Source organism: Notamacropus eugenii, chromosome 1, assembly GCF_028372415.1.
Source record: "Notamacropus eugenii isolate mMacEug1 chromosome 1, mMacEug1.pri_v2, whole genome shotgun sequence".
NCBI lineage: Eukaryota > Metazoa > Chordata > Mammalia > Diprotodontia > Macropodidae > Notamacropus > Notamacropus eugenii.
This window is the reverse complement of record NC_092872.1, coordinates 723,664,639-723,690,220: the sequence shown is the minus strand read 5'-3', so window position 1 is coordinate 723,690,220 and position 25,582 is coordinate 723,664,639. Positions and strand designations below refer to the sequence as shown.

At 41.6% G+C, this 25,582-nt stretch overlaps 1 protein-coding gene and 1 pseudogene across 1 annotated transcript in view; one reads left to right on the top strand and one right to left on the bottom strand.

Moving 5' to 3' along the window:
- The window catches only part of LOC140521639 (uncharacterized), a 264,697-nt gene that overhangs the window by 175,829 nt on the left and 63,286 nt on the right, over positions 1-25,582 (top strand). The window lies entirely within an intron of this gene.
- Positions 6,267-13,875, bottom strand: LOC140521638 (uncharacterized; annotated as a pseudogene).

Here is a 25,582-nt window from a genome sequence, read left to right as displayed (position 1 = left end):
GTAAAGGAGGGCAGAGGTAGTCTGAGTGAAGATTAGGAAGGTAGAATGGAAAAAGTAAAGATTTGGGTGGGGTGGGACTACAGCTAATGTGGTCCATGTTCCTTCAGGACTATGTGCTCTTAACCATTCCCTTCCCCTATCTTATTTCAGAAGACTTAGGAATGTTAAATGGTGCAAGGTCAGGAGCACTGAAAAAGAAAATTTGTCACCTGATTTAATGATGGAAAGTTAGAAGGGATTATATCTATCCCCTTCCAGGACAGAACTATGGGAGAATTTTATTGAATTCAATATTGGTATTGATTATGGTAATGATATTTGTTCAATTAATTATTAAACTCCAAAGATTTCTTCTTGGGAAGAGAGCAGGCCACAACTTATTCAAACTCCTTAGGCCTTTTGTCTGGGCTAAACCTTTTAGCTAATTTGATTCAAATCTTTTTGTAAAACCTTCTCTGAAGAATAAGGAGTTAGGGGTTAATGCCTAAGGTGGGTTTTTTCCCCTTATCTTGGGTTTTCAGCATTTTGAAGAAGTGGAGGAGGGGTTGTTCAGAGCATGGAATACACAGAAAAGTGTCTTTTTTGGGGGAAATGTATAAATTTGGATAACATTTCCTTTTAAAAGTTCAGAGGTATTGGACTTAAAATATATATGTATGTATGTATGTATGTATATATATATAGTGGGTGTATAGATGTGTGTGTGTATAAATGTATGTAATTAAAATGCTTATATATTGTTATTTGCTTATAAAGCACTTAACACAAAGTTGGGTGTAGATTAGACACAACACAATTTCTAAAATTCTCTTTGAAGTAGAAATGGTATTAAAGCAATTTTAAATCTGGATTTTGTTGCATATGGATTGGGTTTTTAAAAAGAATGTGATAGAAATTTGATAATTTGAAACTTATATTTGGTTATAAATAAGCAGTGATAATGCTACTGATGTTTGCTATTGATAATATTTAATATAAAATTTTGGAATAATCTCTTTGTTCTCTCTGAAGCAAACTCAGAGGGTGCCTCTTTCTATGTCAACAAAGCCAGCCAAGGCTGACTCTACATTCCTTAGGAGACCTTTAACCTAAAACACTATCTTGAATAATGGGACTTTCCTTTATATCTTATTATCTATAGACATATACTATGTTATGGCATATTAATGGTAAAGAAAATATAGACATCTTAGGTCATAATTTCTATTGAACTTTGTTTACCCTTTCCTATGTCAGTTATCTGTTTAGGGCAGGAAGCCTGCCACTCACTAGTGGTGGGATTTTCTTCCTTGTCACCGAGACATATGTTTACCCAGCCTGGAATCGCAAGGCCTGACCAACGTTACTTTGTTAATTGTCTTGTCTTACTAAATTTATGATCTGTTCAACTAGGAGAGTTCCTTTCTCACAGCAAAATGTATATAAGCCAGAAGATTTCTGCACTGGGTAGCCAGAACATTTCTGGCTCCATAATGCATTATGTTACCGTTGTCTTTAATAGGGAATTGATCAATTAATTAATCATAAAATGTATGCATTTAGCCTGTTGCCTTTTCTTTAACAAAGTTTTCAGGTCAACACTATATAATGGTAGATTTTCCATTTTGATGAAAATTTAGTAATTTAGGGTGATAGTGTCTATGTGCTGGTGATGAAATGAATGATTCTCTGTGAAAGGTGATTTGGAAATGTATTCACCTAAACTAAAAATGGGTTGCTTCAAATTTTAAATCTATATTAAGCTATATTGTTGATAAAGCAATTTCTCTTAATTGTGCTGTCAGAAGAAATTGGATGGATTAAGAAGCTGTTAAGTCATTCCAGTTTGAAGTATTGACAGTTTTTAAAAATCATAAACTTCTAAGTTTTGTCTTTATTTAGAAGGAACTTTTAGTTAAAATTGTTTTTGTTATAAATCAAGCATTTACAAAAGCATGTTTGTGAAAGGAGACTTGGTAATTGTGCAAAAGCCTTGGTATTAGATCTTTTCTTGTAATTTTTGCCAATTAGGTTCAAGAGCGTTTTGGTGACAAATTGTAAACTGTTTTTAAGTAAGGGAAATACTTTTAATCTTTTGTATGATTATTAGACGGCCCACCAAATTTCTATTTGTAAGCTAATCTGTTGTAATAACTTGATACTGAAGTTTTATTCAAACCTACCATGAATTTTCTGAGGTTTTCTTAAGATGAAACCCTGATATTTGGGGAGTTCAGAAGGAGTGCAAACAGTCACAGGATTTTTCTAATTATCCCAGATTAGACTAGGAAGAGAGAGCTTTCTTTACTTTTCCCCACCTGGAAAAGGGAAGGAGGGGGAAGGGCACCAACTACATTGAAGGCCTCACAGACTTCACCCTGGGCCCCTAAGGCTGGAAAAGCCTCGAGGTAACAACCAAGGGGCAGGAGGCTAGAAAGCAGCATGCCTCAGACTTGGGTAAACTTGCTTTAAGTTGTAGTCTCTATGTAAAGTGTATCCAACAAAACTGAAGTGTGTCACACTGGTAAACTTTTGTACTATTACAGGTAGAGATTTGCCTCAGGAAAAAAAGCCAAAAGCACAATCCTGGCCTTGTTCTGGGATGGAATCCTAGCTCAGCTTCTCCATTGTGTTTCTTTGAAAAGGAATGTTTTCCCACCTGAGTATTCCTGAGTCTGGCTAAGGTGAATATGACACTGCATGTGGAAGGTCATGATGTTTTATCTATTCATGTCTTTGCCTTTCCTTTTTTTTTTTAGTGGCATGTTTCCGTAATCAAAGTAAGTCAGTGATGAAATCTTGCTGTTTTCAATCAAATAATTGGGTGAATTGGTACTCTTGTATAGTCATGTGAAAGATAAAATCCCTGCAATAAGAACATTCTTTCTAAATGTTATGGGAATAGTTAGAAAAAGTGAAAAGAAGTTTGTGAAACAGGTACAAGCACAATGTTGAATCATTATCCCATAGACTAAGGCTGGGATTTAAAGTCAACTGTAATAAAAGTGTATCTATGGAATAAGGTCCTTCCATGTTTCAAAATGATGTAAGAGCAATTGGGTATTAATACAATTGACTGAATTAATTACTGAGACTAAATCAGAGACATCTTCAATTTAGGGAAAAGAATTTCAGTATAAGTTTCTTAGAGAGAAGTAATACTTTTGCATTGATGGAAAAGTTAAATGTTTGTTTTGATTTGAATTTATTCCATGACATAAAAATAAGTTGAAGTTAGGGTTTGAACTTATCATATATCACATTCTTTTAGACTAAGCATGGTTAGAAAAGGATAGAGAAGCTTGGGAAACAGAAGCAAATCTATTCGGTCAATAACTTTTGAATTTAATGGTAAATTTGATTTTAAGGTATTATTTAATCAGAAACTAGAACAAGTGGAGAAATGCATGCAAGTAACTTAAGGTTCGCTTTAAAGATGTTCCTCAGCCAATGAGAAATTATAGTCATACCTGAAACTGACTATTGGAATTCTCAAGATTTTATGGGACTGTTAACTGTTATTCTGTTTGAGTCCAGGTACGGATATAAGAAAGACTGTCTAAGCCACTGATCCATGATGCCAGCAAGCCTGTAAGATGCTTGTGTGAACTGCAAAAGAGCAATCTCATGGGAAGTTTGGAAGAATGACTTTTCCACCTGAACTGAGGTAGGATTCTCCTGACTGAATTTCCCCACTATGACACCTGTCAGACTTTATGTCTAGCTAAATGCCAGTTGGCAATCTACAGAACTCCTGCCTGAAATTGACATGAAGTTAGGGAAATGTTGTTCCCTTGCTATGTCCCTACTCTTAAAGGCAAATTCCTATAATCAAAACTTTTATAAGCACAATACCAGAGCTATTAAATAATAGGTTGGTACGGGAACTTCTGAGGTTAAGATGTAAGTCTAAGATTAAGCTATTAGGCTTAGGATTTTAGCCCAACTATTTAGCCTTGACATCTATTACTGGTGTGTGTGTGTGTGTGTGTGTGTGTGTGTGTGTGTGTGTGTGTGTGTGTATACACATATGGATATATGCACATATATATATGTTCTAATTGTTTTATGACTTGATATGTACCATGTTAAAATTGATTATTCAATGTATTTGTGTAGGTATTGGGGCATATTATTGATTCCTTGGGGGAATCTCATGCTCCTAATGGGGGAATGAATAATGGACAATTGGCCAAGGATCCAATTTTGATTTTATAAGGACAACAGTTTTGTAGGAGAATGGACATGTGGGGTTCTACAAGAAGGTGACAAGAAGATGCTGAGATACTGTGCTAAAGATGGCTTGAACAAGCATCCAGACCAGAAAACTGTATCAGATAATGTTCCTTCCCAGACTGCTATATGAGATGAAACTTCTAAATGGACAATTCATTTTCTTTTGAGTCGCTGTATCTGTACTTAGAAAGGGTGACTGCCCCCTTGTAATTTATCAATGCATTGATCAACTTCTCTCCTTTCCCTTCCCATATTTACTTGAAGAGAAGATAGATGACAGAAAGAATTCATATAGGAAAGAAAGTGAGGAGCTATTGATTGGATTTAGGTGTGGCAACAAAAAATTGATTAAAAAAAGGGGAGGGGGGAATTTGTGGGAAACAAAAGAAGGAATTCTGTTTCCACAGGGTTAAAACTACTCAGCTTAGAGTCATAGTAGTTAATCAGAGTTGTGACCTAGCATGATCAGGTGAAAGGATAGAAACATGTGCTCAGGCTTGACGAAGTGTTTGAGGGGAAGCCTATTCTAAAGGGAAATATGAAGTGGGAGGTTCAGGAGACTGCATCCAGTCAATGGAGAACAAGGTGGGAAATTCATATGGGAACAATATAAAAAGCATTGCATTTGTCTGAGCAAGTGTCCTCTCCACTAGGGAGAAATCTGTTCAACAAGAATGTAGAATTGGCTAAAACGAGAAATTTCCTGGTTTCACAGTATTGTTCTTTGTTTAGTATAAACACATTTCTCACATATAGAATATTATGGTGATGTAGGAAACAAAACAAAAATGATTTTTAAAAATCTGTGATTTGTGATTGCAATTTCAGTTTTGGACTTTTTGAGCTTAAGATGTTTATAGGACATTCAGTTTGTTATGTACATCTGCCTATGAGAACAAGGCTTCACATATGTTCCTAATTCCTTTTGTGGTACCTTGTACAATTTCTTCTCCCTGTACTTTCTAGTAAGGCACGTTACTAGAATTGGGGGAGGGAACGAGGTATGACTCCACACACAGGATATAGAGTATGACCCATGGTTACTGGACATGTTCTGAATTATAAGAGTGCTGTAGTTGTTTCTCACCTCCTCCTGTTGTGGTTAAGTATGCCCTGGGTATAGGAATCAGTTTTCAGATATTCCAAAGAAGTCACTTGAATTCTCCCTAGGGCCAGATGGAAGAAGGGGAATGGGAGGAGAGCTGGATTAAGAAGTGAACTAAACTTAAAAATAAAACCCAAGACTGGGCAATCTGAAACTGACTTTACAGAATTATATAATTGGAGCTAGAAAGGACTTTGTGGACTATCTACTCCAAATAATATTTGAAAATGAATTTCCTCCACAACATACTATTAAATGCGCCTATCCAACCTCCAAGGAGGGTAGAGCCCCAACTACCTCTTTAGGAAGCCCAATTCTACTTTCAGATATATCTAGTTGGTAAATTTTCTTAACTCAAACCTAAATTTGCCTCATTGCAATTTTTACCAATTATTCCTAATCCTACCTTCTGATGCCAGAATAAGGAATTCTAATCCTTCTTGCACAGGGTAGCCCTTCAAACCAATCAAATGATCAGAAACAGTTATTAGGCATCTATTATATGTCAAGCACTGAGCTCAACAATGGTGAGAAGGGTAAAGAACGAAACAGTCCTGATTTCCAAAAAGCTTACATAAAAGTGTTTGTATGCACACACACACACACGTAAAAATATAGATATTGTTATTCTGTCATTATGTCTGACTCTTTGTGATCCCATCTGGGGTTTTCCTGACAAAAATATTGGAACAGTTTGGCATTTTGTTCTCCATATCTTTTTCCAGATGAGGAAACTGAAAGAAATAGGATTAAGTGACTTGCCAGAATCACACAGCTATAAAGTATCTGAGGCCATATTTGAATTCAGGACAATAAGTCCTCCTGACTCCTGACCTGGTACTCTATCCACTACACCACCTAGCTGCCCCTTATGTAATGGTGGTTTACATATATTCATCTCAGGAGATCTAGATATCCTCTACTAGACTCTGATTATACAAGGTTGTTTTTTTTAAAGGTAAAAATTTACTTTTATTTTTAGCAATTATTTCATCTTCACCCTCATAGAACAAAAAAGACAAGAAAAGTATAACCTTCATAACACATACACACACAGACATGTATATATGTATAGTCCAGCAATATAAATTTCTACACTGGTCACATCCCAAAAGGTAAGTCTCATTGTATACTTTATATGCATCACTTCTCCAGAAAGAGAGGGGCAGTATGATTATCTTCAGTCCTTTGGAATCATGGTTTGCCTAGGACAATCTTTTAGAGAGCTGTTGTCCATCTCAATAAGGGTAGGTAACCTTCACACTGACTTCTCCAAAAGGATGAAATCATAGGTCCACAACAAAACAGGCAACAAGAAGTCTTTCTCCTTAGAGGCCTCTGCAGAGGGGAATGATATCTTCTTCTCCCAAGGAGTCTCAATAAGGACTCTCTGAACTGCATCTAGGGACTCAGAATCACAGTCTAGTAAAGTGGAGGATCTTCCCATGCTCCTTACATTAATGAAGGATTACTCTAATATGAATTCACTGATGGATATAGTGTCCTTAGTCTAAAGGCCTTCCAAAACTCAAAAGGTTTCTCTGCAGAATTAGTTTTTTGATGTTAAGCAAGTTGTGTTTTCAGGCTGAAGGTCTTCTCACATTCACTGCATTCATTGCATGCATAAGGTCTCTCTCCAGTATGAATATTCTGATGTTGAGTAAGAACTGCATTCAGGTGGAAGACCTTCCCTTGTACACTACATTCATAAGGTATGAATTATTTGAAGTTGAGAAAGATCTGATTTGTGATGGAAGGCCTTCCCACAGTACTCACATTCATAAAAAATTTCTCCCATATGAATTCTCTGAAGCACATTAGGATATGGTTTCTTCCTGAAGGTCTTCCCATATTCACTAGATAAACTTTTTCTCCAGCATGAATTTTGGATGTTTAATAAGATCCGAGTTGCAACAGAAGGCCTTCCTACATGCATTACATTCTTAAGGCTTCTTTCCTGAATGAATTCATTGGTGTTGAGTAAGTTATATCCTCACTCTAAAGGTCTTCCCACATTCACTACACTCATCAGGTTTATTTTTAGTATGAATTTTTTCATGTTGAGTAAGATATGAGTTGTAGGTGAAAGGCTTCCCACACTCCTTGAATTTATAAAAGATTGTCTCCAGTATGAATTTTCTGATGTACAATAAGTTGTGCCTTTCTCATGAAAGTCTTTCCACATTCACTACATTCATAAGGTTTCTCTCCAGTATGAATTCTTTGATGTCGAATAAGATATGACTTATAGGGGAAAACCTTCCCACACTCCCTACATTCATAAAGAATGTCTCCAGTATGAATTTTCTGATGCAAAGTATGATGTACCTTCCTCCTAAAGGCCTCTCCACATTCACTACATTCATAAGGTTTCTCTTCAGTATGAATTATCTGATGCACTCTAAGTTTTGAGTTATGCCTAAAGGCTTTTCCACATTCACTACATTCATAAGGTTTCTCTCCAGCATGAATTTTCTGATGTACTGTAAATTGTGTCTTACTCCTAAAGGCCTTTCCACATTCAATACACTCATAAAGTTTCTCTCCAGTATGAATTTTCTGATGCACTGTAAGTTGTGTCTTACTCCTAAAGGCCTTTCCACATTCACTACATTCATAAGGTTTCTCTCCAGTATGAATTCTTTGATGCACTGTAAGTTGTGAATTACTCTTGAAAATCTTCCCACATTCACTACATTCATAAAGTTTCTCTCCAGTATGAATTCTTTGATGCACTGTAAGTTGTGAATTACTCTTGAAAATCTTCCCACATTCACTACATTCATAAGGTTTCTCTCCAGTATGACTTCTTTGATGCACTGTAAGTTGTGTCTTACTCCTAAAGGCCTTTCCACATTCAATACATTCATAAGGTTTCTCTCTAGTATGAATTTTTTGATGTCGAGTAAGATATGAGTTATAGGGGAAAGCCTTCCCACACTCCTTACATTCATAAAGAATGTCTCCAGTATGAATTTTCTGATGCACTGTAAGTTGTGTCTTACTCCTAAAGGCCTTTCCACATTCAATACATTCATAAGGTTTCTCTCTAGTATGAATTTTTTGATGTCGAGTAAGATATGAGTTATAGGGGAAAGCCTTTCCACACTCCTTACATTCATAAAGAATGTCTCCAGTATGAATTTTCTGATGCAAAGTATGATGTACCTTCCTCCTGAAGGCCTTTCCACATTCATTACATTCATAAGGTTTCTTGCCAGTATGAATTTTCTGATGCATTGTAAGTTGTGAGTTAATCCTGAAGGCCTTCCCACACTCAGGACATTCATAAGGCTTCTCTCCTGTATGAATTCTTTGATGCTTAACAAGTTCTGAGTTGGAGAGAGATTTACCACACTCCTTACATTCATAAAGCATCTCCCCATTGTGACTTCTCTGATGCTCAGTATGACATCCCTTACTCCTGAAGGCCTTTTCACATTCAAAATATTCATAAGATTTCTCTCCGGTATGAATTCTCTGCTTCACAGTAAGCTCTGGATTTTTCAAGAAGGCCTTCTGACATTCAGTATATTCATAACTTTTCTCTCTAGTACAAATTCTTTGATGCTTAACAAGTTCTGAGTTGGAGAGAATAGCCTTCCCACATTCATTATATTCATAAGGTTTCTCTCCAGTACGAATTCTTTGATGCTGTGAAAGTTGTTTCTTAATCCTGAAGCCTTTCCCACATTCGCTAGATTCATAAGGTTTCTCTCCAGTATGAATTCTCTGATGCATAGAAAGATGCTTTTTGTTCCTGAAGGCCTTTCCACATTCATTACATTCCAGGGTTTTATCTCCAGTAAATTCTCTGCTTTCTGAAAAGAAGAATAAAGAGCTTATTAACCCTGCTTTTTTAATCCTTTCCCAACGTTCTTAGTTGCTCAACAGTTTTAGAGTTATTCTCCTTTCACTAAGGGTCAATTTTAGCTTATGTGAAAGTATGATGACTCAAAGGTAACATATCTAAGCGAATTAACTTAGGGTAAAATAACCTGGAGGAATGAATGAAGCCTGAATCTACTGTAAGTGGTTGACATTTGAATGACATTTGAATAAGGCTATTCACAAAAAACAGATGACTTTGAGAACTTGCAAATAAATCCTTAACATCTGAGGTGAAAATAGGAAGGAAAAAGACTGAAGAGAAAGAAAATAAAGGAGTGAGCTTAGAGTGAGGAGAAATACATACATGAAGTAAAACAGAATAAAGAAGAAATATGAAAGGAAAATAAGAAAATTGTGCCTTAAATTTCCTTAAAAATCCAACATATTTACTTTGTAAGGAATTGATTGAAATTTGTAAGAGTAAGACATGCACTTATTTTTTGACAAGAGAAATGAATAATTATCTAAAATTTTACTCAAACTCTGGTAATCAAAGAAGTAAAAATGAAAACAATTTAAAACTAGCAATAAATAGCCACCAGATTAGCAAAGATAATTTAAAATGGTAAATTTTGGCAGTTATATTGAAATAGGTACTTATTAGGTTGTTGCTCCCATTATTCTGAAAAGTTACAGCAATTTCAGCTAGAGATAAAAAACTGTCAATATGCTTTGACCCACTGATCTCACTACAAGATCTGCATCCTCAAAATGTTACTGAAAGCAAAGTACTCTCAACAAAATTTTCACAACAGCTTTTTGTGAAAGAGCAAAATAATGAAAATCTATAGGCCTAATGATGGGGTTATAAGCTAAACAAGTCCTATCACATGAACATGCTAATGTGCCTTTATAAACATAATTTCAAAACATAAAGAAAAATAGAACAACGCATAACATAATAGGCTGAAGAAAGGAGAATTCAGTGAGGATTAAATATTTTAAAAAGTTACAGCAGTAAAACAACGCAATCATAAAAACAAAACAGAAGAAAATATCAGAAGAGAACTCAGAAGCAAAATTAGCACATAACTTAATATTTTAAGTAATGCACTTATTTTAAAAGGGAGAATGAATTCATGCAAGTGAGGCAGGAAAATGCTTGCTTAAGAGAAGATAATCTTCAGTGAATAGAAGAGAAATAACTGCCCTGTACTGAAGCAACAACTTTCTCTGAGAGTAGAGGTACATTTCAGTAGAGATACACAAAAAAAGTTACTTCTTGAGGCAAAAAAATTAAGTTTTGAAGTCGGCTCCTCTGAGAAGCTTTGATAGATCACGTTGCTCAACCTCTTAGAGGTGCTTTGACCTGAAATGACCAAGAAGTTGGTATTTTGCAAGGACCCGGCTATTTAGTTTTTATGTAGTTACCTGGACAGCTGCTTCTGGGAATATCTGCCTCTGGCATCCAAGACATTTCCTTTCTTTCCAACTGGTAGATAACATCTGGTTTGGAAACTTCAAATCCTGTTAGTTGAAAATTAAAAAGTGCTAAGCAGGCATATCAGAGTTCCATCATAAAAAAGATGAAATAGTCCTTACAACTCTTAGTAGAAAGGTAGGGGGACAAGGGAGCCACCAAGGGCATTCTATGAGCTCATTTCCCCAGTTTTTCAACCATGGAAGGCTCAATGGATTGGTTGGAGGGAGAACTAGGTATTTTTCTATCTTTCTTTGTTTAGGTAGGGGGAGAAGAAATTTTTTTTTGTAAAGCATCCATAAAACTTACTGAAAAGAATTAAAAGTGCATTCTAGCCATCTTTGGGAAAAATCTAGGCAAACTGGGAAGACCTCAAGTATAGTACGGAGGAACACTCAAGGATACTCGATATTATGGTAAAATGGATTACTGAACAGGACTTAGGAAAAAATAGTTCATTTGACTCACTCTCTGCTTATATAGTGGAATTTTGTATGATGAAATCTAAGCTGAAATTAAAAAGGAAATCTTGGATTTGAAGCAATGGGGGGAAGATACATTCTCAAGGATAACAAAGCAAGAAATCCATTTCCAGGCATACTAAGCAAAGACCTTTTTTTTCTGGAAACAGGTAGCACAAGCAATCTGTCTGCTGGTGACAAAAGGATTAGGAATAATTTCCTTTTGTATGCCAAAGAATAAAAAATCTTATTAAAAATCCTGAAAGTTATCAAAGTTATCAAGACTCCAAAGGAGTAGCTGTTCTTACCCAAAGACACCAAGTTCCTATAGTTCTCTAGCATCACATTCCTGTACAACATTTTTTGAGATGGGCTCAAGTGTACCCACTCCTCTCGGGTGAATTCCACAGCCACATCCTTGAATGTCACTGATTCCTGAAATACCAGAAACAGTTGTGCTTACCCAGCTACAGGACTCACTCTTATGAAAGTGAAATTCAAACTGCGTGCCAGTAGGGTGAGGTAATTGAGGCTATTAGAACAGTAAGTGGTACAGGGAATTGAGGCAATTGAGTCAATGACTCTGACTTCATTTTGTGACTCAGTTCTGGAGGTAGCTCAGTTCAGCTCTTTTTCTGTTCAATTACAGGTCCCATTTAATTTCTGTCTTGTGAGAAAAATTTATTCAATTGTGGGATTTGGGAGAAAACCTTATTGCATTATTTGAACCTAGCCCTGTGTGGCTGGGAAACAAGACCACCACTACCTGCTGTTTAGAGACCCTTAACTAAGGACCTAGGAAAAGAGTAATGTAAAGAGTTATCTCACAACTGTACAACTAAAGCAACCCGTATACCTTCTCTGAAAACTGGCCCCATAGTGAACAAGTTCCTTTGACTGTATACAGACACTTGGGGGAAGTTGGACACCTTTGAATGCAGGAAACTGAACCTGTTGTTCTACCCTCCATATGGAAAGTTACTAATATTTTCTCCAATTAGAAATCAGATTACATAACATTGTATTATTTGTTTTTAGTTAATTGGTGTTCTTTGGTTGTTTTTAATGTATAAAAGTACATCTCCCCCTATATTTAGGGTCCAGCCCTAAGTTGAGGAAGGGGCTTGGCCCCAGTTTGTTGTGCAATTGTCATGCATGAAGGTGCTATTTGCATTTAGAGAAGGAACTGATGAAAGTATGTAAAAAATAATTTTACATATACATATATGGACATGTGCATATATAATTATATATTACATATGCACAATTTTACACACACACACACACACACATACACACACACCCCTCTTTATGTCTAATGCTAGCCAAGGGGACAGGGGTGGAGAAGTTAAAGAAAATAAGAAAAACTTACATATTTAAAAGGAATAGCAAGTTGTACATAACAGATTTGCAGGTTCATATCCAATTACCTTTTTCATGATACTGTGTTATGGAAACTCTTGTTTTATTCCATAAATTAAAAATAAAATAAGTAAATACAAAAACTAAGCAGAACTAGAAGACTGGACACAGTAGCATCAAATATCATAACACTGATCGACTGTGGAAAAACTTAGCTACTCTGAAGAATAAAAACAGTCCATGAAAATTCCAAATGACTCACTTTTTAAAACGGAGAACTGATGAAGATTGAACATATTCTTTTCAATTTTATTTTTCTCACTTTTTTTTTACCAGGGTCAATATGGAAATGTTTTGCATTACTTCACATACATAATCGGTATCCTATTGTTTGCCTTCTCAAAGGAAGGGGAAAGGATGAGAGGTAAGGAAAGTATCTGGAACTCAAAATAAAGGGTGGGTGTGTGTGTGTGTGTGTGTGTGTGTATAAACTGGGGGTTATGGTATTATTTAGCTCGACACACATGATTTCCTGATTCTCACCATTTCCAGAGTTAGAGCAATGACACGTATCCCACCGTCTCAGGCCAGGAGGGCATTCACCTGTCCCTGCCTGGCTCTCAGCACAGAGGCCATCCCTCTTCCTCCAGGTTCCCCTCTACGGGGGTGAAGCCAAGGTCACACGAGGCAGGGCTGAGGAGGGAAGGAGAACCGTGAGCAGGAGGGGCCACGCTGGGGAGGCTGGGAATCCCCATTTCCGCCGGAAGCGGGGGAAGAGGGACTCAAGGAGGGAGGGGCGTGACTGCGGGGGCCACAGTGAACGTCATTTCTCTCCAGGGGGCCGTGAGGGAATGGCCAAAGGGGGGGCAATATCTCTTTATAGAGTAAAACCTGGAGACCAGACACGTGACCCTTTCAGCAAAGGAAAGCTTCTGGGGGGGGGGAGGGAGGGTGCCCCAGAGGATGCTGGGAGGAGATGAGGCCACAGGGAAGGCCAGAAAGAGAAGCAGAGGAACTGACACTGGGGGCTCCAGCCCTCAGACCCAGGGCACCAGGTGAGGACCATGGCCTGGAGGGGCAGGACCTAACCACCATCACAGGATGCCTGTGACTGAAGGAGGGTTAGAACACGCCTCCCAGACCCCACCTTCGCGTGCTCCTCCTCCATCCCCACCCCACAGGCCGCCCCCGGACCCCTGGAAGCCCTCGGGAGCTTCCTTCCTCCTCTGGCGGACACCTCTCCCCTTCTCGGTGAGTTTCACACCAGGCCCCGGGGGCTCGACGCCCCCCGTAGCCGGTCTCCGCCTGGGCCTGGCCCCGTTCTTGGATGTCCCTCACTCCGTCACACTTAAGCTCAGGACAAATGAGGGGAAGGGACCACCATTAAACGTGAAAGAGGCGGAGAGGACACGAGGCGGAAGTGACATAAAAGACGGAAGTCCAATTTCCCCCCTTAGGCTGGGAAAATACCACGGAGGCGAGTAATGGCTTCTGGGAATCGTAGTCTGGAGGCTGAGGCGCCTGCTGCGCATGCCTTTGGCTAGGCCCCTCCTCTCCTGGAATGCGGTCCTGCCTGCTCCGTCCCTACCTCCCTGACTGCCTTGGAGCCCTGCGCTCAGCTTACCCTGGTGCGTGGTGTTCACAGCTCCGGAGCCCATGGAGAGTCACGAGGCGTGGGGTTCCAGACTTGGCGGGACGCTGGGGCTCCTACCGGTTGGTCCGCCACGCGGTCTTTCCCAGTCCTCTCCTACCCCAGTAGGCCACAGGTCTAAGAAATGACTCCAGTGCCCTGCCATCTTCCTGGAGGAAGCAGCGGCTCGGAGGAAGGAAACCACGAGCTGGCGACTGGAGGAGCGCTCGCTCAGCCCTCGGAGGCTTCCTGGCTGGAGGAGGAGGACACGAATGTGGCCAGGGCAGCAGGAGAGCTGGAGAGGGGGCCAACCAGCGGGGACCCTGGGACGAGGAGAGGTTTGTCATGGCCTGGGCTGTGACTTTGGAAAGTGTTAACAGGATTGTAGTGAACTCTTCTCTAACCTGAGAATGATGAACCAGCAGGCCAAAGACAAAGTGCCATCAATCAAGTAGCTGTTTAATTAATTTGTTTCATTATGAGAAGCACATTTGCAAATCAGGAATCTTCCTGAAAGAATTCTACCTTGCAGAAGTGAAGACAGATTATATACGTAAATTACAAATGGGAAGGGAGAAAAGTGGATTACAAACAATGGCTTAGTTGTTTACCAGCAGAAATCCACAAATCTCACAATATAACAATCCTGGAGTTACGTTTTGGGGCATCCTGACCACCTTCCCTAGGGCACAACACTGGAATTCTGTGACAGGAATAGGTTCTACAACCTTTGATTTGCTTCACTTCAAGTGCACAGGTGGAACTGTCAAATTTGGTTAATCTTTTCCAGTTACATTGTGAGCTCTAACTTTCAAGAGAGGCAGATCTGAGAAATCTAAATTTTTAATATATTCATTAAACATATATTGATTATTACAAAAGTTAAAATTCCTTTCTTATTCTTTGAACAACTATTGAAGGCCAATGAGGAACATTAATCAGAAACATGATTTTGATTTTGTGTAAGAATAAGTAAGTTAAAATTTGAATGCTAGCAAGATAGATGGCAAGATAAATTTAAAAAAGAAATGTCAAACCAAGAAGGGCAGAATGGAGAATGCTGCCAAAGTTTTCTAGTAATCAAGAAAGTAGTTCAAAGGACAGTGAAAGGGAAGCATGCTTCAGAATGTTTTGGTCCCTATTCCATAAATCTTCTGCTTGCTTACTTAAAGCAATAAGGTCTTCTTCTATTTGAGAATATTGGTTGATATTGAAACAATGTTCCTTCCCAGTATTGGTGCAGGCCCACCATCTCTTAGTTGTTACAGTGTCCAGTACCCAATGGCTTTGGAATACCATGAGAGCAAGTGAATCAACCTGCATTTGGAGGATAGTGACAAACTTCACTGTACACTCCAGGCTTGTGGTTAGTTCAGTCAAGAGATTCACAACAGACAGGTACGGTGTGCTAAAGGTGGCTACGGTACCAGTCAGGGTTCTAATGAATGCCAACAGTGCTGTAGTAGGCAAGAAAGCAAGCCTTTATTGCCCATGGAGGGACAGCTTTAATCAGAGAGGAACTTCAGTGGAGTGGTTCCCTGAAATAGGAATACATTGAGTATAGTGTAAATAAAAGCACAGAGGCCTTCCCAGAAGGGAGGGAGACTGTGATGTAGTGTGGAGAGTCATCAGAAGAACAATTCTATGGATGGGGGCAATACAGCAGCAGAGCTATGGTATCAGGATGAATCCCAGGGAGATGGAGTGAAGCTCATGGAATTCAGTGCTTCTAGGCATAGGTGTTTAGTTGTAACATGATTATGGAACAAGACACTTTTCTGGGATTTCCACACTAAAGCAGAAATTGAATAGATACCTTTATTGTTGCCTTTGCTGTGGTCTGAGGTCAGAGGTGGTCTGATGGCTGATTTGGTAGGGCAGACCACCACACTCCACTTGCTACAGGGGGATTTTACAACTTATGAGATGCTGCAGTTTCTCTCAGGGAAATCCTTAACTTTGGGATGCTAGGAACCCCAAAATTCAAGGTACAGGGAGTTCTGCCTAAAACAGTTCAACCACTCAATCCTTCCAGTCAAAGTAGTGAGTTTATTGTGATACCAATAGGAGTTGGGAGATTCTTAAGTGAATCTGGACAATTTAATAGGGATAAAATTGATACCAGAAAAAGAGGAAAAGGTTCAGCGAAAAGATCTTATTGGTATTAAGGAATGGTAAGTTGTTGGGATTGGAAGCTCAATTCCGTGTGGACAGTCTTGGGCGGGTAAAAGTGGGAGCTTCTAAATCTTAGAGCTCTCACGAGACCCCCCCAGGAAACGGCAGGGGATCGAGGTGAACCGAGCTAGCTCGGGTATTTCCGCCTCTCCCCGGGAGATACGTGATGGGTGGAGTCTCCCTGCCCTCGAGGTCGTCCCGGATCTGGGCACACTATTGTTATCTAACAGCACGGTATTGAGATGCAAACTGTGTGGCTGAAGGTTAAGTAGGATTGAGGAAGCCTGAAAGCTCTCTTAGCATGTGAGGAGCCAAGAGGACAGTAGGCTCCGCTTTCTTCTTTCCTCTCTCCCCTCCCCCTCTCTCCCCGCTTGTACTTCTACTTCCAATCCCTTAAGATCTTAGCCTCCTTAGGAAATCTCCCCCTCTTCCTCCTAAGGAAGACCCCCCTGCACTTGTAACTAGACCCTGAAATAAAGCTCAACCCTTGTTCGACTCTGGAACGTCCTTTCTCTCATATGAGCATCCGGTTTTGGCCAGCCAAAGACCTCGGAGGTGAGGTAAGAAGACTCGGGTAGCCCACACAGGCCTCTAGGCCTGGCAGTTGGCGTCTCCGAACAGAGGACAGGAGCGCGGATATCCTGGGTGTTTTGGGGGAACACCCGGAAGGGGCTGTGAAAGAAGCGAGTCCCGAATCCTAGATTCGGAAGGAGAGAAAGAGTGAGAGAAGCTTCCCACACCCATGGGAAAAAGGCAGAGATGGGGAATCTATTGCCAGTAATAAAGCCAGAGGAACAGGAGGTCTGGGCTGAGAAACTTCACAGGGAATGCAGGAAGGCGGGGGTCACAATAGAGTTAGATGACCTCCGAGAATTTTGTAAAAGGATTTGGAAAGTTTCTCCTTGGCTCAAGCAGGCAGGAATATCAAGAGAAAAATGGGGAGCGGTTGGAGAGCAAATGACTGCTCATGAGCAACAATACCCTGGGGAGCTGGAGGATTTAGATTTCCTGATATTCGGTGTAATTAAGAGCCTGCTGGAAGGGCCGGAGAGGCCAGGGCGGGATTGGAAAGAGAGTGGAAGCGGAAAGAGGGGAGGGGAGAACACGGGAGGGACGGAGAGTCCAGGCAAGCAGAAAGTTAAGCGGAAAGTTAAGGAGCGTAAAGAAAAAATAGACTCGGAGCTCCATCTAGCAGATGGAAAAGGTGAGGCAGGGGAGAATAGGCCGTACCTTCCCTCTGCGCCTCCTTATAACCTGCTCCATTGGTCAGACAGTTCAGGGCCACAGTCCAGTTTGGAAAAAGGAATAAGAAAGGCTATAGAGAATGGAGAAGATGTAGGGACATTTCCTGTGCTAGAAATAGCGGACCCCAGTGTCCCCGGTGGCGTTCGAAGGAGCCACATACCCATAGAGTGGAAGAGAGTGGCGACTCTTAAAGAGGCTTGTACCAAGCATGGCCCTAATTCACCCTTTGTCATAGCCATGCTTGAAACTCTCAGTGGTCAGTTCGTTCTGACTCCTAATGACTGGAAGAGCTTAGCTAGAGCCTGCCTTACCCCTGGGCAGAATGTGATTTGGGTATCAGAATTTTCTCAGAGGGTAAAGAGCACTACCGGTGGGCTAGGGGCTCAGGCCCCCCAGGCTTATCAGCAATTTACAGGAACAGGGCAGTTTGAGGCTACAGGAAATCAATTACAGTACTCAGCCTCCGATTATGTTTTGATTGCCGGAATGGCTATTGCCGCCTGGAAGGTTATAGCCTCTAAGAAAGAGAGAGAGTTTCCCATGACTGGGATTACTCAAGGAAACAATGAGCCATTTACTAATTTTGTGGCCAGGCTGCAGGAGGCAGTAGGTCGAGATATGGGAGAGGAAAACCAAGGGACAGAGATAGTGTTGAGGACATTGCTGCGGCAGAATTGTAATCATGACTGCAAAAAGGCAATGCTGGGACTGCCAAAGAATGCATCTGTTGAAGAAATGATACAGAGATGTGAAAGGGTAGGAAGTCAGGTCTACTTGGCACAGGTGCAAGGGAAGTACCTGGCCGCCGCCTTAAGTAATATCTCTTTGGAGAAAAAATGTTTTAACTGCGGAAAACCGGGACACCTTAAGAAAGAGTGTAGGAAAGAAATAAGTACAGGGAGGGGCCAGGACCCTTGTTTTTCATGTGGAAAGCCAGGTCACTTAGCTAAACAATGTAGGAAGTCGGGAAACGGGGTGAGGGGCCCCTCGAGGGCCCCGAAAGTGTACCCTTTGGCAGAGAATCGGGACGACCCCTTGGAGGGAGAATACAGGAGATTATGGGGCCAGAGGAAGGAATGCAACACCTTTACAGCTTAGAGAAGTGCCAGCTTGCAGCTCATCAGTTTGCCATGATTCCCCTGAGAGACCCCATACAGGAGGAATCCCTGATATTACAGAACCCCTCTCATGCACCCGTAGTTATATATACAGGAGTTTATCCCACCGGCACCACAGCACTTCCATGCTCCAATGTGGTAGCCGAGCCAGCTCATATAGACAATCAGCTTCCCATAGCTATTGCCCTTCCTTTAAAGCACTCAGTTCAAATCCAGTTACTAAAGGAAATAGGACAGAATAGACCCGAGTGTACAATCTGGCTCAATGGAATTCCCATGACTGGCCTCCTTGATACTGGAGCGGATAGGACCTGCCTTAGCAGTCGCTCAGTACCCCGGCACTGGAAGCTCAAAGAAAGCCAAAGACCAGTGTGGGAAATAGGAGGGTGCCAAAATACCTTAGAGACAATGCACCCAGTAAAGTGGGAGGCAGAGGATCGCCAAGGGACCGTATGGCCGTTGGTGATTCCAGGACTTAGTTTTAACATCTGGGGCAGAGACATTATGAGCCGCCTCGGGATGAGGTTATCAAATTTTTAGTAAGGGCCATTGCTGTTGCTCTGGAGTCCCCACCCTTGAACTGGAAGTCAGACACCCCGATTTGGGTGGAGCAATGGCTCCTGACTCCAGAAAAACTCCAGGCACTACAATTATTGGTTAAGGAGCAATTAGAAAAAGGAAATATAGAGCCATCAAAGTCACCCTGGAATGCTCCTGTGTTTGTCATAAAGAAAAAATCCGGGAAATTCAGGTTCCTTACAGATCTAAGGAAGGTAAATCAGTCTCTCATGCCTATGGGAGCCCTGCAACCAGGTCTCCCTTCTCCTAATGCCATCCCGGATGGTTGGTCACTTATAATCATTGACATTCAGGATTGTTTTTTTTCCATTCCTTTAAACAAAGTAGATTGTCCTCGGTTTGCTTTTACAATACCTCACCCCAATAACGAAGGACCTGCAAAGAGGTATTAGTGGAAGGTATTGCCCCAAGGTATGAGTTGCAGCCCCACCATCTGCCAGTGGTATGTTAATCAAGCCTTAGAAAGCCCCAGACAGCAATACCAATGCAAAATCATCCATTATATGGATGACATCCTTATAGCTGCACCTCAGCTCAAGGAACTGGAGAAGTGTTTCCAAGCAGTAGAAAGGAACCTTTTAGGACTAGGATTAGTTATTGCTCCTGAAAAGATACAGAGAGGACCCAATTACAAATATTTGGGATATCAGATACAGGGCACCATCATTCGGCCGGAACCCCCAAAATGGGATATAAAGATCCAAACACTCAATGATGCTCAGAAACTAGTAGGAGCTATGCAATGGATAAGATCAAAGGTGCCTATACCTTTACCTCTCATGCAACCTTTATATTCACTATTGACAGGAGACTCTGCTTTAAATTCCCCACGAACATTGACTCCTGAAGCAGCCAAGGCCATAGAGGCAATAAAAAAACAATTTTTAGAGTCCACCACATTTCGGTGGGATCCAGGAGGAGATCTGGAGGTATCTATTATCTCCACCACACCTCCCTATGCCGTCATACACCAAAAAGAGAAGCCCCTAGAGTGGGTATATTTAAGTAAAACAGGAAGCAGTTTACTAAACAAGTGGGAATTTCTAGGATGGTTAGCACTAGAGGCAGTAAGAAGAGCCACCCACATATACCAAAAACAGCCAATTCTTTATGCTACACTCACCACTAAGGATGTAGAAGAGTTAGCTCAGAATCATGTTTCTTGGGCCACTATACTCCACTGGGCCCAGATGAAACCAAATTCGACTCCTATTCAAAGAATTATTACAGTGGGCCCCAGCACCAGTGAAAAGGTACTCACCAAACCCAGTAGAAGGGCCTAACATTTTTACAGATGCCACGAAACATCACAAGGCATCTATTTATAATTCGGCCTCCCAAGAGGTATATATAGTTAACACACCCTACACCTCTACTCAACAGAACGAATTGGAAGCTATAATCCAAGCTCTCCAAATATATAGTGACATACCCATTAATATTATCACTGATAGTCAGTATGCATCTTTATTAATTTCACGGATTGAGGACTCTATTGTAGATTATCGGTCCAATATTTTTTCACAGTGTGAGCGGCTATTGACCACCATTAATAACAGAACACACCCTTTTTATGTTTTACATGTGCGCTCACATACAAATGGCACAGGACCAATTTTTGAAGGAAATCAAATAGCAGACAATTCACTATACCTGGTAGGGCACACTGCGGAACCACAAGAAGGGGCCCAAAAGGCTCGTGATAGGTTCCACCTAGCCACAGAAGCCCTCTGCAAATTATATGGGATAACTCAAGAACAGGCCAGAAAAATTGTTAAGAGCTGTCTCCAATGTATCCCATTCCACCCATCTCTAGACCAGGGTGTCAATCCTCGTGGCTTGGCACCCAATGAAATTTGGCAAATGGATGTCACCCATCTTAAGGGCCAGTGCATACATGTGACAGTTGACACATGGTCCGGATTCCTTATGGTGACTTTACAGCCAGGTGAATCAAGTGCTAAAGTAATTCAACATCTTTGGCACTGTTTTTCTGTTTCAGGCTTACCCTTAGAAATAAAGACAGATAACGGCCCTGCCTATACTTCTCAAACCCTTACACACTTCCTCTGCGATCTAGGGATTCGACATGTTACAGGAATCCCCTACAATCCACAAGGCCAGGCCATAGTGGAAAGGGCCAATCTCACCTTGAAGGCGATCCTCGCTAAACAAAGAAGGGGAAAAGGTCGCCTAACACAATCAGAGCTTGATACAGCTGTGTATACACACAATTTTTTGCATATCTCAAGAAACTCACATACTATTCCAGCTATGAGACATTTTGTGACTTTTCCAAGACAACCCCGCAAGGAAAGTAATACCCAGGCTGGATATAAAGACACATGGGCCATGGTAAAGGATATGGCCTCAGGGAAATGGAAAGGTCCGTATAAGATACTAATATGGGGTCCAGGGTATGTTTGTGTCTCCATAGGAAAAGGTCATGCATGGATTCCCATTAGAAGGATCCGTAGGTGGGAACCGATGTCGGAGACGGCGGAGACGCAGGAGGCGGAGACCCCGGAGAGCCCGGAGACCCCGGAGAAGGATCATACACCACCTGAGCCTGCTGCTGACAGCTTTAACCTTGCTGCCCAGAGAGGAGGCAGCACTCATCACAACCGCAGACACTGCTGCTGACAGCTTCCCATCTAGGCATCTCTTTCCACCGGCTGAAGGAGGACTTTGATATCACAAACCCAGGACATTGGGGGGGGAGGAGGTGACCAATTTTCCACCTGTATAGATCCATTTGCAAGATTAAGGGGGGTTGTGACGTGTAAGGCGCCTACACCAGCTGCTCCTCTTAAAATATGCTTTGGGATTAGTTGATTGCACTTCCCCTGTTGTAACTCAGCCATTTAGTTTCATCTTTGTTTTATTTGATGCCTCCCTTTGTCAGTTGTGCTAGCTGCAGATTTCTGTGTGAATGAAGTCTTGTTGTAGGGTACTCATATGCTAAAGGCCTTCCTAATCCACTCAGCCTCCAGCCACTGTTTGCTCTAGAGCCAGGTGCACTCCGCGCATAACAAAGAAGGGGAGATGTTGGGATTGGAAGCTCAATTCCGTGTGGACAGTCTCGGGCGGGTAAAGGTGGGAGCTTCTAAATCTTAGAGCTCTCACGAGACCCCCCCAGGAAACGGCAGGGGATCGAGGTGAACCGAGCTAGCTCGGGTATTTCCGCCTCTCCCCGGGAGATACGTGATGGGTGGAGTCTCCCTGCCCTCGAGGTCGTCCCGGATCTGGGCACACTATTGTTATCTAACAGCACGGTATTGAGATGCAAACTGTGTGGCTGAAGGTTAAGTAGGATTGAGGAAGCCTGAAAGCTCTCTTAGCATGTGAGGAGCCAAGAGGACAGTAGGCTCCGCTTTCTTCTTTCCTCTCTCCCCTCCCCCTCTCTCCCCGCTTGTACTTCTACTTCCAATCCCTTAAGATCTTAGCCTCCTTAGGAAATCTCCCCCTCTTCCTCCTAAGGAAGACCCCCCTGCACTTGTAACTAGACCCTGAAATAAAGCTCAACCCTTGTTCGACTCTGGAACGTCCTTTCTCTCATATGAGCATCCGGTTTTGGCCAGCCAAAGACCTCGGAGGTGAGGTAAGAAGACTCGGGTAGCCCACACAGGCCTCTAGGCCTGGCAGTAAGTAGCCTGGGGTGGACCAAGGGAATCAATGTAAGGTGGAGGTAAGTGATCTGAGAGCCACAGTGAAAGAGCAGTTGAAAGGATTATTGAGTATCTGGGATGGACCAGGTGCCTCAGGTGAAACACCTGTGACCTGAGCTGTTGAAATGTGTGGAAAAGTTCAAGAGCTGAGGGTCTTTTACTTTTAGGAGTCCAGGTCCCATCCCCATGAGTTTCGGGAGGTGGTCAGAGGAATCTAAATGAGGCAGTTAGAAAAGCAACCCATGAGGAATTCACAATAAAGGTAGTAATTTAGAGAAGCTTTGTACTGAGCTCCTGAGTGGGTGGTTCAGTGGGGGGTGAGGCATAAAAGCCTGTTGACCAGAGTGAAGGGAGTAGGAGTAAGACAAATATTTTGGAAAATGGGAAGCCAGAGACTGATATAGTAGCAAAAAAAAAAGGCTTAGTTCATAGAGGGAGTAACTGCAAACCTTAGGCCAGGTCCTGTTTCTTGAATCAGTAGTGTGCATCAGCTGCCAGCTGCTTCCCCCATGAATATTATGTTGGTTATCCCCAAGTAGATTAACAGGTTGGGCCTATGTCTTAATTTTTTCCTAATCTCCCATTATGACTGTAGGACTTGTGAGTGTCCTTCATTTACATGTGAACCTCCCCCTAAAATTGCCCCAGATATAAGATATTCTGTGGGTTCATAATCACTCAAAACCATAGCTCATAAGCCCCCACTGATGTACTTATTGTTTTAGTCAACCAGAAAATACAATTATTCAAAATACAGACATTAATGAAATAGCAGAGTAAGAAAAGTAACAAAAGAATATTTTGCCTGTGAAACTGGGGCATATCTGTAGGGGACATGTGTGGCTAGAGTATATTTGTGGATGGACATACATGAGGAACATATGTGAAAAGTGCTGATCCCTCCTATAAAAAGGGAAAGTGTTTCTGGCTACAATGGTCTTTTTAGCAAGCCCTACAACTGAGATACTCTGTTCACTCTACTCACTCAGGAGTGGAGAAGGCAGAGGGGTTTAAAACTGAGAATAGCACCAGTATCAACTAGAGAAGGCATCTCTTGCCTCTCTATGAACAAGGAGACACCTCCAACGGGAGTCATGTGGATAATGGGCAGGGCCTGTACACCCCCCCTTATCCTACCCCTCTTGGTAGCTCTCCCCAGCTAGACCTGCTGAGTGATTGGGACTGCTGGGAGGATCCCTCCGTTTTTCTGGGGTGCTTTCTGGCACCAACTGCTAGTCTCCTCTTTCCCATCTGAAACAACCATGGGTTGATACAGATGCAGATACCTGGGTCTGCGTGAAGACAGGGTGAGTAGGAACTGCTAAGCAATGCCTATGGAATCCCTCCTGGGGTAGGATACTCCTTGGCCAAAACCTGGAATTCTCCATGCTTCCAGGGCTTGAAACCACAAGTCCTGATCAAGCTGGGAGAACTTTGTCTTGCACTTTGAAAGGGAACATAGAAGCTGAAGTGCTGGTGAAGTCTTTTGGTAAAGGTTGGTAAATTTTAGGTAGCTGGGTAGTTTGGGGATTGTTAAGGAAAAGGTTTTCACATAATTTAAACCATTCTTTCACAGATTCTAATTTAGACCCATGGTATTTTTCTTTGCCTCTGAGTACCATTTGTTATAGCTATCCCACTCAAGAGGCTGAGTTTCCTTATTCATCAGTTTCTGCATTAAATATTCTAATTTGATTTTATCAAAGCTGTCCCCACAGAGTCAGCAAAGTTTACTGTCATCACTAGTTAAATCAACCCAATCCCAGCCATATGAGGGAGAGTCAGGGCTATATTTCTTATACATTTGAAAGGGGTTTCTTGGGGCTTGTTTATAGGAAGTGCTGTATCTTCCACCATACCTTTACCACACATCTGTCCCATTTAAAAGTGAGTACTCAGAGTTGATAATACCACATAACTAACACGTACACACAATACACAAATACACTACAAGAGGATATCACAAAGGAACATAACACAGATACATAAAATAGAAGTACACAGATACAAATATTCCACAACTCTAACCAAGAGCACAATTAAAATGTTAATTTCAACCAGTTTAACCACACACAAAACCAACCTTGCAAGTAATTCTTACAGCAATAAAATTTATTGCATGCAGAAATAAAACCTACAGTCCATAGCTCAGAGATGCATGTATAAAAGGGAAGAGAAGAGAAAAACAGCAGGCCATAGCTGCCCCTGTATTATAAGAGAAAAGACACACACCAAAGCCAACTCTGCATACAAATAGGCCTTACCAGAGTAATCCAGGTCAAGAAAAGGCCCCAGGAACATTCCTCACAAGGAAAGTTGGGCTTAATTGAAGGCTGAGCCCAGAATAGTGGAGCAGTAACAGGGTACTGAGGGGGCAGAGCCAAGATGGCAGAATAGAAGGACAGACCTGTAGAAGCTCTTCCCCCAAAGCCCATAAAATACCTGTAAAAAATGACTCTAAACAAACTCTAGAGCAGCAGAAGCCACAAAACGACAGAGTGAAAGAGATTTCCAGCCCAAGGCAGCCTGGAAGGCTGACAGGAAAGGTCTATCATACCAGTCTCAGAGGGGAATGCAGTCTAGCCTTGGCCATATGGCATGGACAGGACAAGAGAAGGCTTCAGGGCACCACCAGCAGCAGCTGCAGTTCCCAGATCCCTCAACCCACAGGCGCCAAAGGTCAGTGAGAGGGTTTTTTCAGCTGGCTGAGAAG